General features: G+C 45.4%; 1 long non-coding RNA gene across 1 annotated transcript in view; it reads left to right on the top strand.

Moving 5' to 3' along the window:
- The window catches only part of LOC111752392 (uncharacterized), a 43,916-nt gene extending 38,550 nt beyond the window's left edge, over positions 1-5,366 (top strand). The window contains exon 9 of the long non-coding RNA XR_010321230.1: positions 4,041-5,366. This is a non-coding gene — a long non-coding RNA (uncharacterized LOC111752392). The remainder of the gene's footprint in view (positions 1-4,040) is intronic.
- Positions 5,367-9,043: the final 3,677 nt, after the last annotated feature.

Raw genomic sequence — 9,043 nt, forward strand, 5'->3', positions numbered from 1 at the left:
TACGTGTTTCCTGCCCCAGGCACTTAAAAGAAACTCAATAAATATTTATTGAATGAAAGAGCGAATTTACACGCAAGAGCGCATCTTCCTTCAAACTGTTAAGTGGAGTTAGAGAAACATAGATTAAGGTGGTGCAGTGGTTAAGAGCTTGGCTGTTAACCAAAAGGTCAACAGTTCAAATCCACCAGCCGCTCTTTGGGTCACTATGAGTCGGAATCAACTCGACAGCAACGGGGTTTTGGTTTGATAGTTTACTAGTTGAAATATCTTGAGCAAGTTGCTTAACGTCTCTGGTTCTCAGGTTTCTCAGGTATGGAATGGAGTAGTAATATCTACCTTACAGATTGAATGAAGATTACATAATGTGAAGGCTCAGCCAAGCAAAAAAATGGAGAGTATTTCAGAAAATGTATTACTTTCCGGTGGTACCTCACCTGGAAAGTTGTTAGAATTCAGAACTTCCCTTCAACTACAGAGGTTTATACTTCAGGACCAAGTCACTCTTCTTCATTTCTTCAGTGGTCAGTTGAGGAACTGGGCAAGATCATGCTGGGGGTGGGGGGGAGGGCATGGTCTGGTGGGAGGAAGGGAGGTGGGGGAGGTCTCTGTGGCAGCAGGAATGTGCTAGGCCTTTCCCACCAAACCCAAACACCGTCCTCAAGAACATCTTGCTCTCCCACACAGGGGTCACAGGCCTGCTTCCTCTCAGAGACCAGCAGGGACAGTTTCTGAGGAGGGGGCTCAAGACACCCCACAGCATGAGGCTTCCAACAAACAGAAGGGGAAGAATATGGCCCAGCCCCCTGTACCTGGGGGTTATCAAGTTGGCTTTGCTGACTGATGCTTTTCCCTTATTTGGGCAAGGCGGTGGGGGAGTGGCAGGCAGGAGTAGGGAGGGTTGCATTCCTAAGCGATTGTGTGGGAGCCAGCTCTTGGCGACCCCATGTGTGTCGGAGTAGACCTACGCGTCACAGGGTTTTCAGTGGCTGAATTTCCAGAAGTAGATCTCCTGGCCTTTCTTCCCAGGTGCCTCTGGGTACCTTTCAGTTAGCAGCCGAGCGCGTTAACCATTTGCCCCACCCTGGGACTCCCTTGCATTCCTCAGTCCTGGTTACCCTTCCCATCCTTAGTATTGACATAGCAGAGTCAGAGTGGTCACAGCTGGCTCACCGGGTCCAAGCCCTACCCTTCTGAAGAAATGCCAGGTCATCCTTGCTCCTTTTTTTCCCTTAGCCCCCCAGGAGAAAGCATACTCCTGAAAGCAAGTGAGTGTTAAGTGCATAATCTTACCTGCTTCTCAAAGCGCAGGAGGAATATTTTAGCAATTATTTTCAACAAGTGGCATTTTAAAAGTACTATTGAAAGTGATATGCATTCCTGACAGCTCAAGGGGCAGGTACACATAGAAGCACTTCAAATGAGTTCATGATATAATGCAATGAACTAGGCAAAGAAATGAAAGCTCCTTTTAAGCTGTAGCAATGATCCCTAGTGGTGCAGTGGTTTGAACCCACCAGCTGCTCCGTGGGAGAAAGATGTGGCAGTCTTTTTCCCCCTTGGAAACCCTATGGAGCAGTTCTGTTCTGTCCTGTAGGGTTGCTGTGAATCAGAATTGACTAAATGGCAATGGGTTTGGGCTTTTTTAAAAAAAGTTGTTTGCACTTTTACATACGTGAGATGTTGTTACCATTAATAATGCTCAGGCTGTATTTTGCAGGTGAAAAAAGGGAGGCAAAAGGATTTCGGAGACAGGGTATGCACATAAAGATTTCTGTTAAAACACACATGTTTATATACACACGTGTGTGCAGGTTACACAGGGGTGCACACACAATGCCTTAGTAAAGTTCTCATGTCCTTACCCCTCAACAGAGTGTACTCACACTGAAGCCCTGACCCCACAGCTCTGCCCATTCCCAGCTCTGAGCTTTGCTGGTTGTCCAGGCTGGAATGCGAGGAGTGTCCTTCTTCTGCACCGCCCCCCACCCTCCTCCATGCCATCCCATCTACACAGATCATGTTCAATCATCTGGGCTCCTATCCCAGCCCCTGTGGAAGCTTCCCTGAGCATCTCAGCTCACAGGGACCTACACTCTACTTTCTTTAAACTTCTGTGACGTGTTTGTGCTATCCTGTGTTTATAACTGGAAGAGTTTGTTTTTGTACCTGGAAGAGTGAAGTAAGCCAATCCCCTTCACACTAAGTCCGTCAATGGACCCCTAGCCCCAACTCCGGTGGGGTAAGGGGTGGATGGTTCTTACACAGACCAGTTGCCATCCAGTTGATTCCAACTCATGGCAACCCCATGCATGTCAGGGTAGAACTGTGCTCGATGAAGTTTTCGATGCCTGGTCTTTCAGAAGTAGACCTCCAGTTCTTTCTTCCAAGGTGCCTCTAGGTGGACTCGCACCTCCAACCTTTCCATTAGTAGCTAAGCACATAAACCATCTGTTCCGTCCAGGGACTCCTCTCGTGCAGAAAGCTTATAACTTCTGACACTCCCTCTCCCTGTAATGAAGGTTGCTTTGATATCCTTCCTGGCAAAGTGATGTGACCTAACAAAAAAAGCAGCATTTCAAAGCTTCTTCAGGGCTTTGTGTAGCCACCTGTGTTAGATGGTCATGACTGAGCCCGGATTTCTTATCCAGCACCCAGGGCAAAGATGTGAGCCAGGCGAGGGGCACAAGGACAGGGTCATGAGCAGAGCTGGGAGGCACAGGGGAAAGAGGGTGGGCACAGACACCTTCCAGCACATTAATGATGGCCAGTGCCGTGGGTGTGAGGGATGTTATGTTAGAAAAACAGGCTTATTCCTTGATATTGAAATATACCACCTGATTTCAAAGGGTAATGTTGGTGTTTGGAAAGGGTGTGTGTGTTGTGTGTGTTGTGTATATGTTGTGTGTGTATTTGTGTATGAGGCTGTGTTGTATATATGGTGTGTTGTATATGTATTGTATGTGCTGTGTGTGTATGTGTTGTGCATGAGTGTGTGTTGTGTATGAGTATGTGCTGTGTGTGAGTGTATGTGGTGTGTGTGTACTGTGTGAGTGTGTGTATGTGGTGTGTGAGTGTATGTTCTGTGTGATGTGTTCTGTGTGTGTGTTGTGGGTGAGTGTGTGTGTGGTGTGTGAGTGTGTATATGGGGTGTGTGTGTGGTGTGTGTAGTGCGTGACTGTGTGTATGTGTTGTGTGTGTAGCATGTGAGTGTATGTATGTGTATGTGGTATGTGTGTATGTGTTGTCTCTGAGTGTGTTATGTGAGTGTGGGTACGTGGTATGTGAATGTGTTGTGTGTGAGTGTGTTATGTGTGAGTGTGTATGTGTGGTGAGTGTATGTTATATGTGAGTGTGTGTATCTGGTGTGTGTTAGTGTGTGTGTAGTGTGTGAGTGTGTGTATGTGGTGTGTATGTGTGATGTGTGAGTGTATGTTATGTGTGAGTGTGTGTATGTGGCGTGTGTGTGTGAGTGTGTGTATGTGATGTGTATGTGTGGTGTGTGAGTATATGTTACATGTGAGTGTGTGTATCTGGTGTGTGTTTTGTGTGTGTAGTAAGTGTGTGTATATGGTGTGTGTGGTTGTTGTGTGTGAGTGCCTATGTGTTATGTGTGTGAGAGTGTGTGTATGAGTGCACGCGCATGGATTGCACAGTTCTGTGTGTGATGACTGGCCAGGCCTCACTCTGTGACTCATGCTGGCCTGGAGACCCCCAAGGAGGCTGAACTTCAAAGCTCCTCCTGGTTCCCACTCATTCTAGTAATTCATGGAGCATCTACTTTGTGCCAAGACATTTTCTATGCAATTGAGGAAGTTCTTGCCACCCACGAGGTCGCAGCCTGCCTCTGGGAGGCCAGAGAACAAGATACGGGCACACAGGGTGGTGCAGTGTGGTGACAGGGGTTGCCTGATAGTTCCAATTACGTGAATAAGACAACGGGCAACACTGATGCTAAAGCAACTTTTTTAAACTGAGAGATCTAATCTCATGAAAATTTTTCCCCTCTATCCTGACTAATTTGTTTTTTTACCATCACTGAGATTATTGAATTGAACTGAAGATTATAAAGATCCTGAAGATCCACAAAGACAGAGAAGACTCAGCTCCCTGTGCTCCTGGGGCCTGCTCCAGAGGAACACGTCACAGCAGAGCAGGGAAGAGGCACAGCCAGAGTCTGCATTACTTTACTCTTGCCAAGCCCCTTCCGTGGCCAGCACCTCGAGCCCCCACACACATTCCCTCTGGGTTGTGAAGTTCTCAAATGCAAAGCCCTGAGCTTACCAGACTCTCCAGCCGTTGTGGGGATATTGGTGTTGGTGGTGGTGGCGGTGCCATCAAGCCGGTTTCAACTCATAGCAGCCCTTCATACAACAGAGCAAAACACTGCCCGGTCCTGCGCCGTCCTCACTGTTGTTGCTATGTTTGAGACCATTGTTGCAGCCACTGTATCAATACATATTGTTGAGGGTCTTCCTCTTTTTTGCCAACCTCCTACTTTACCAAGCATGATGTCCTTCTCCAGTGACTGATCCCTCCTGATGTCCAAAGTACGTGAGACATAGTCTTGCCATCCTTGCTTCTAAGGAGCATTTTGGCTGTACTTCTTCAAAGATCTGTTCTTTTTTCTGGAAGTCCATGGTATATTCAATATTCTTCACCAACACCATAATTCAAAAGCATCAATTCTTCAGTCTTGTGTATTTATTGTCCAGCTTTCACATGCATATGAGGCGATTGAAAATACCGTGGCTTGGGTCAGGTGCCTTAGTCCTCAAAGTGACATCTTTGCTTTTTAACACTTTACAGAGGTCTTTTGCATCTGATTTGCCTTATGGAATACGTCATTTGATTTTCTGAATGCTGCTTCCATGGATATTGATTGTAGATCTGAGTAAAATGAAATCCTTGATGTCATGGATTGAATTGTGTCCCTCCAAAATGTGTGTCAAGTTGGCTATGCCATGATTCCCAGTATCATGTGATTGTCCACCATTTTGTGATCCGATGTGATTATCCTGTGTGTTGGAAATCCTAACCTTTATGACTAATGAGGCAGGATTAGAGGCAGCTATGTTAATGAGGCAAGGACATAATCTACAGGATTAGGTTATATTTTGTGTCAGTCTCTTTTGAGATATATAAAAGAGAGAATTGAGCAGAGAGGAAAGGGATCTCATTACCACCAAGCAAGAAGAGCCAGGAGCAGAGCACATCCTTTGGCTCCGGGATTCCTGCACTGAGAAACTACTAAACCAGGGGAAGGTTAATGACAAGGACCTTCCCCCAGAGCTGGCAGAGAAAGAAAGCCTTCCACTGGGGCTGGCACCCTGAATTTGGACTTTTAGCCTCCTACGGAAACGACTCGATGGCACTAGTTTTTTTTTTTTTCTTTTTACATTGTAAGAAAATAAATTTCTCTTTGTTAAAGCCACCCACTTGTGGTATTTCTGTTATACCAGCACTGGATAACTGGACACTTGACAACTTCAATATTGTCTTTCTTTATCATGATGTTGCTTATTGGTCCAGTTGGGAGGATTTTTGTTTTCCTTATGTTGAGGTGTCATTCATAGTGAAGGCTGTGGTCTTTGATCTTCATCAATAAGTGCTTCAAGTTCTCTTCTCTTTCAGCAAGCAAAGTTGTGTCATCTGCATATCACAGGTTTTAATCAGTCTTTTGCCTATCCTGATTCCGTGTTCTTTATAAAGTCCAGCTTCTTGGATTATTCACGCATCATACAGATTGAATAATTATGGTGAAAGGATACAACCCTGATGCACACCTTTCCTGATTTTAAACCACGAAATATCCCCTTGTTCTGTTCGAACAACTGCCTCTTGGTCTATGTACAGGTTCCTCATGAGCACAATTAAGTGTTCTGGAATTCTCATTCTTCACAATATTATCCATAATTTGTTATAACCCACACAGTGGAATGCCTTTGCATGGTCAATAAAACACAGGTAAACATCTTTCTGGTATTTTCTGCTTTCAGCCAGGCTCCATCTGACATTAGCGTGATATGGCGAGTTCCATGTTCTCTTCTGAACCCGGCCTGAATTTCTGGCAGTTCCCTGTCGATGGACTGCTATGACCGCTTTTGAATGATCTTCAGCAAAATTTCACTTGTGCGTGCTGCATGGATAATAATCAGCATCAAATCAAAACACCCACTTTTTACTTTTCTATTTAGTTCTGATATCAGACACCCATGTGGCACTCCTTTTCTGATAATGACCTCCTGGACATAGGTCAGGCCTCACAAGTTAAAAGGACACAGTCCTTCAGGTCAAAACCTTAGACACCAGCCACCCATGCAGCACTTCTTCCTCTGACCTTAGCCACCTGGAGCTAGGACAGACCTCACGAGTTAAAAGGACATCGTCCATCAGACTGCCAAATAGGCAGATGCCAGCTGCAAGCTCAGGAGTCCACATACACCTAGCTTCTGACCTGCTGGCTTCCACTACACCTTCTGGTTTGATAATTTGTTGGAATGCCTCATAGAACTCATGGAAAGTGATATACTTATTATTACATTTTTATTGTGGCAAAAAGATTATAAATCAGGGCTAGCACAAACAAGAGACGCACAAGGCAAAGCCTGGAAGTGTTCCCAGTGTGCAGCTTCTGTGCCCCATAAGGCATGCTACTCTTCCATGTGCATTGATGTCTTTCACCAGCCAGGAAGCCCCTGGAGCTTCAGTGTCCAGATCCTTTATTGGCTTCATTATGTTATCATGAATGAGGCCTCATTGCATATGCATGATAGGGACCTCACTGCACTGATTAAATCCCTGTGTGTGCATATTTCTGCATCTAATCTGCCTTTTTTATAATTCAGAAGTGATTGGGTTTAGACCCCACCCTGCTGGCATATGATCTATTAATATAACAAAGAAAGCCCTATTTTCAAACAGAATTATGTCCACAGGTATAGGGGTTAGGATTCCAACACATATTTTGGGGAGATACAATCCAATCCATAACAATGAGTAAAGTGGGCAGGCATGGCCAAGGGAGCAATAATACATGGAGGACCAGCTGGGCATGTGGAGGGCCAGCTGGGCACGTGGAGGGCCAGCTGGGTGTGTGGAGGGTCAGCTGGGTACATGGAGGACCAGCTGGGCATGGGGACCAGTAGAAGAGCCCCTCTCCTTCCTGTCTTAATTTGAAATTTTACAAAAAGGAAATAAAAACCCCTGGCTTTCCATGTCCTTTTCCAAGTGAGTCATAAGGAGTATGATGTTCACAGCCAATTTTGATGTAAAGATACGGACGGAAAGAAAAACAGATCTCCAGAAGCCCCAGGAGATTGCTTGTACTCATGAAAGGTCTTAGGAGGGAGAAGCAACTGCTTAGTGCCCCTGTGCCTGCCATCATGTCATGGGGCCAAGGACTGCTGTGGGATAAAGAATTTAACTTTTGGTCTTTACTGAGAGAGAACTCCAAACCCTTGCCATTTCCTGAGTAACTGAGGTAACTTTGTTATCTAAACAATACCTGAGGATTTGTGCAAAGGAGGGGGAGTCTGGCCAGGATGCAAAGGCCACCTGGTAGCCTGATATCAGTTGACCTCAGGGAGGGAAGGGAGCATGCGGGCCAGTAAGGAACCAAAGAACGCCAAGGGTACCAACTAAGAAGAAATTGACATGGCTGAGACCCTAATTTGGACTTCTAGCCTCCAGAACTGTGAGAAAGTAAATTTCTGCTCTGTAAAGTCACCCACTTTTGATATTTCTATTATAACAATTCTAGGAAACAAAGACATCTTTGATTCTCTTTTCTTGACTGCAGGGTAAAGTCAATTCAGAGATGATTTCAGACACCCTCCGCATTCAGCATGAGGGGTTCCACCCAGTCTGATGTAACCCACTTTTCTCAGGCTTTTCTCCCCACAGCCTGGCCTCTTCACTCCTGCCATTCTCCCTCCTGAAAATGCTCCGAGTCTCCCAGTCACCTACATTTACTCACATGTGTCCACTTACCTGACATAGTAACCTCTTCCCTCACCCCTCCACCAGCTGCATTGAATCCTACCCCTTCCCGAAAGCGTTGCTCCAATTCCATCTCCTTCATGAGCCCTTTGCTAATCGCCAGGAGTGCTCACTTCTCAGCTTGGAAAGGATTTACTGTGGTGTTGATCTCACTCATTTATTTGACAAATATTTGTGCACACTTGTTGTTGTTAGCTGTCATTAACTTGACTCTGACTCTTGATGACCTTATGTACCACAGAACAAAACATTGCTGGGTCTTGTGTCATCCTCACAATCGCCAGCATGTGTGAGTCCATCCTTGTGGCTATTGTGCCAATCCATCTCACTGAGGGTCTCCCTCGCCCTCGCTGGTCCTCTACTTCACCAAACATGATGTTTTCCTCCAGTGATTCATCCCTCCTGATGACCTGTCTAAAGCAAGCAAATCGAACGGTATCCTGTTGTGATCCATAGGATTTTCATTGGCTAATTTTCAGACGTAGGTCACCAGGCCTTCCTTCTTAGTCTGTCTTAGTCTGGAAGCTCCGCTGAGCCTGTCCACGATGGGTGACCTTACTGGTATTTGAAATACCAGTGGTTTAGTTAACTAATGAATTAATATTTTCTTTTTTCCCCCCATGCAATGCCACACAGAGTTTGACTAAAACAGTAAATGGCCTCTCTAAAATAACTAAGGCTGAATGTGGAATAAGCGGAATACTGCTATTTCTTATTAAAACCATCAAATGATTGTTTTCTGCATCAAGATTTCGGATTCCTGTTTTACCAAACATGTCTCAAGGAAACAAGCCACCCCCTAAACCGGACAGTGGTTATAGACATCTTTTTTTCTGCTTAGGGACAGTGCTGAATCCAGCGTCCCACCTGTGAAATGCCGGTCTCCGTTCTTCCTCCAATGGTGGAAGCTAAGCCCCAAAGATATTTTGTGTGTATCTAGAGCCTCCACATGATGCAGGATGCTGGACCAGAAGCTGACTTAGCCCGCAGACTGCTAGGAAAGAACTGAGTAGAAACAAAAAAAAAAAGAAAAGAAAGAAAAAGG

The sequence above is a fragment of the Loxodonta africana genome, chromosome 1 (assembly GCF_030014295.1).
Source record: "Loxodonta africana isolate mLoxAfr1 chromosome 1, mLoxAfr1.hap2, whole genome shotgun sequence".
NCBI lineage: Eukaryota > Metazoa > Chordata > Mammalia > Proboscidea > Elephantidae > Loxodonta > Loxodonta africana.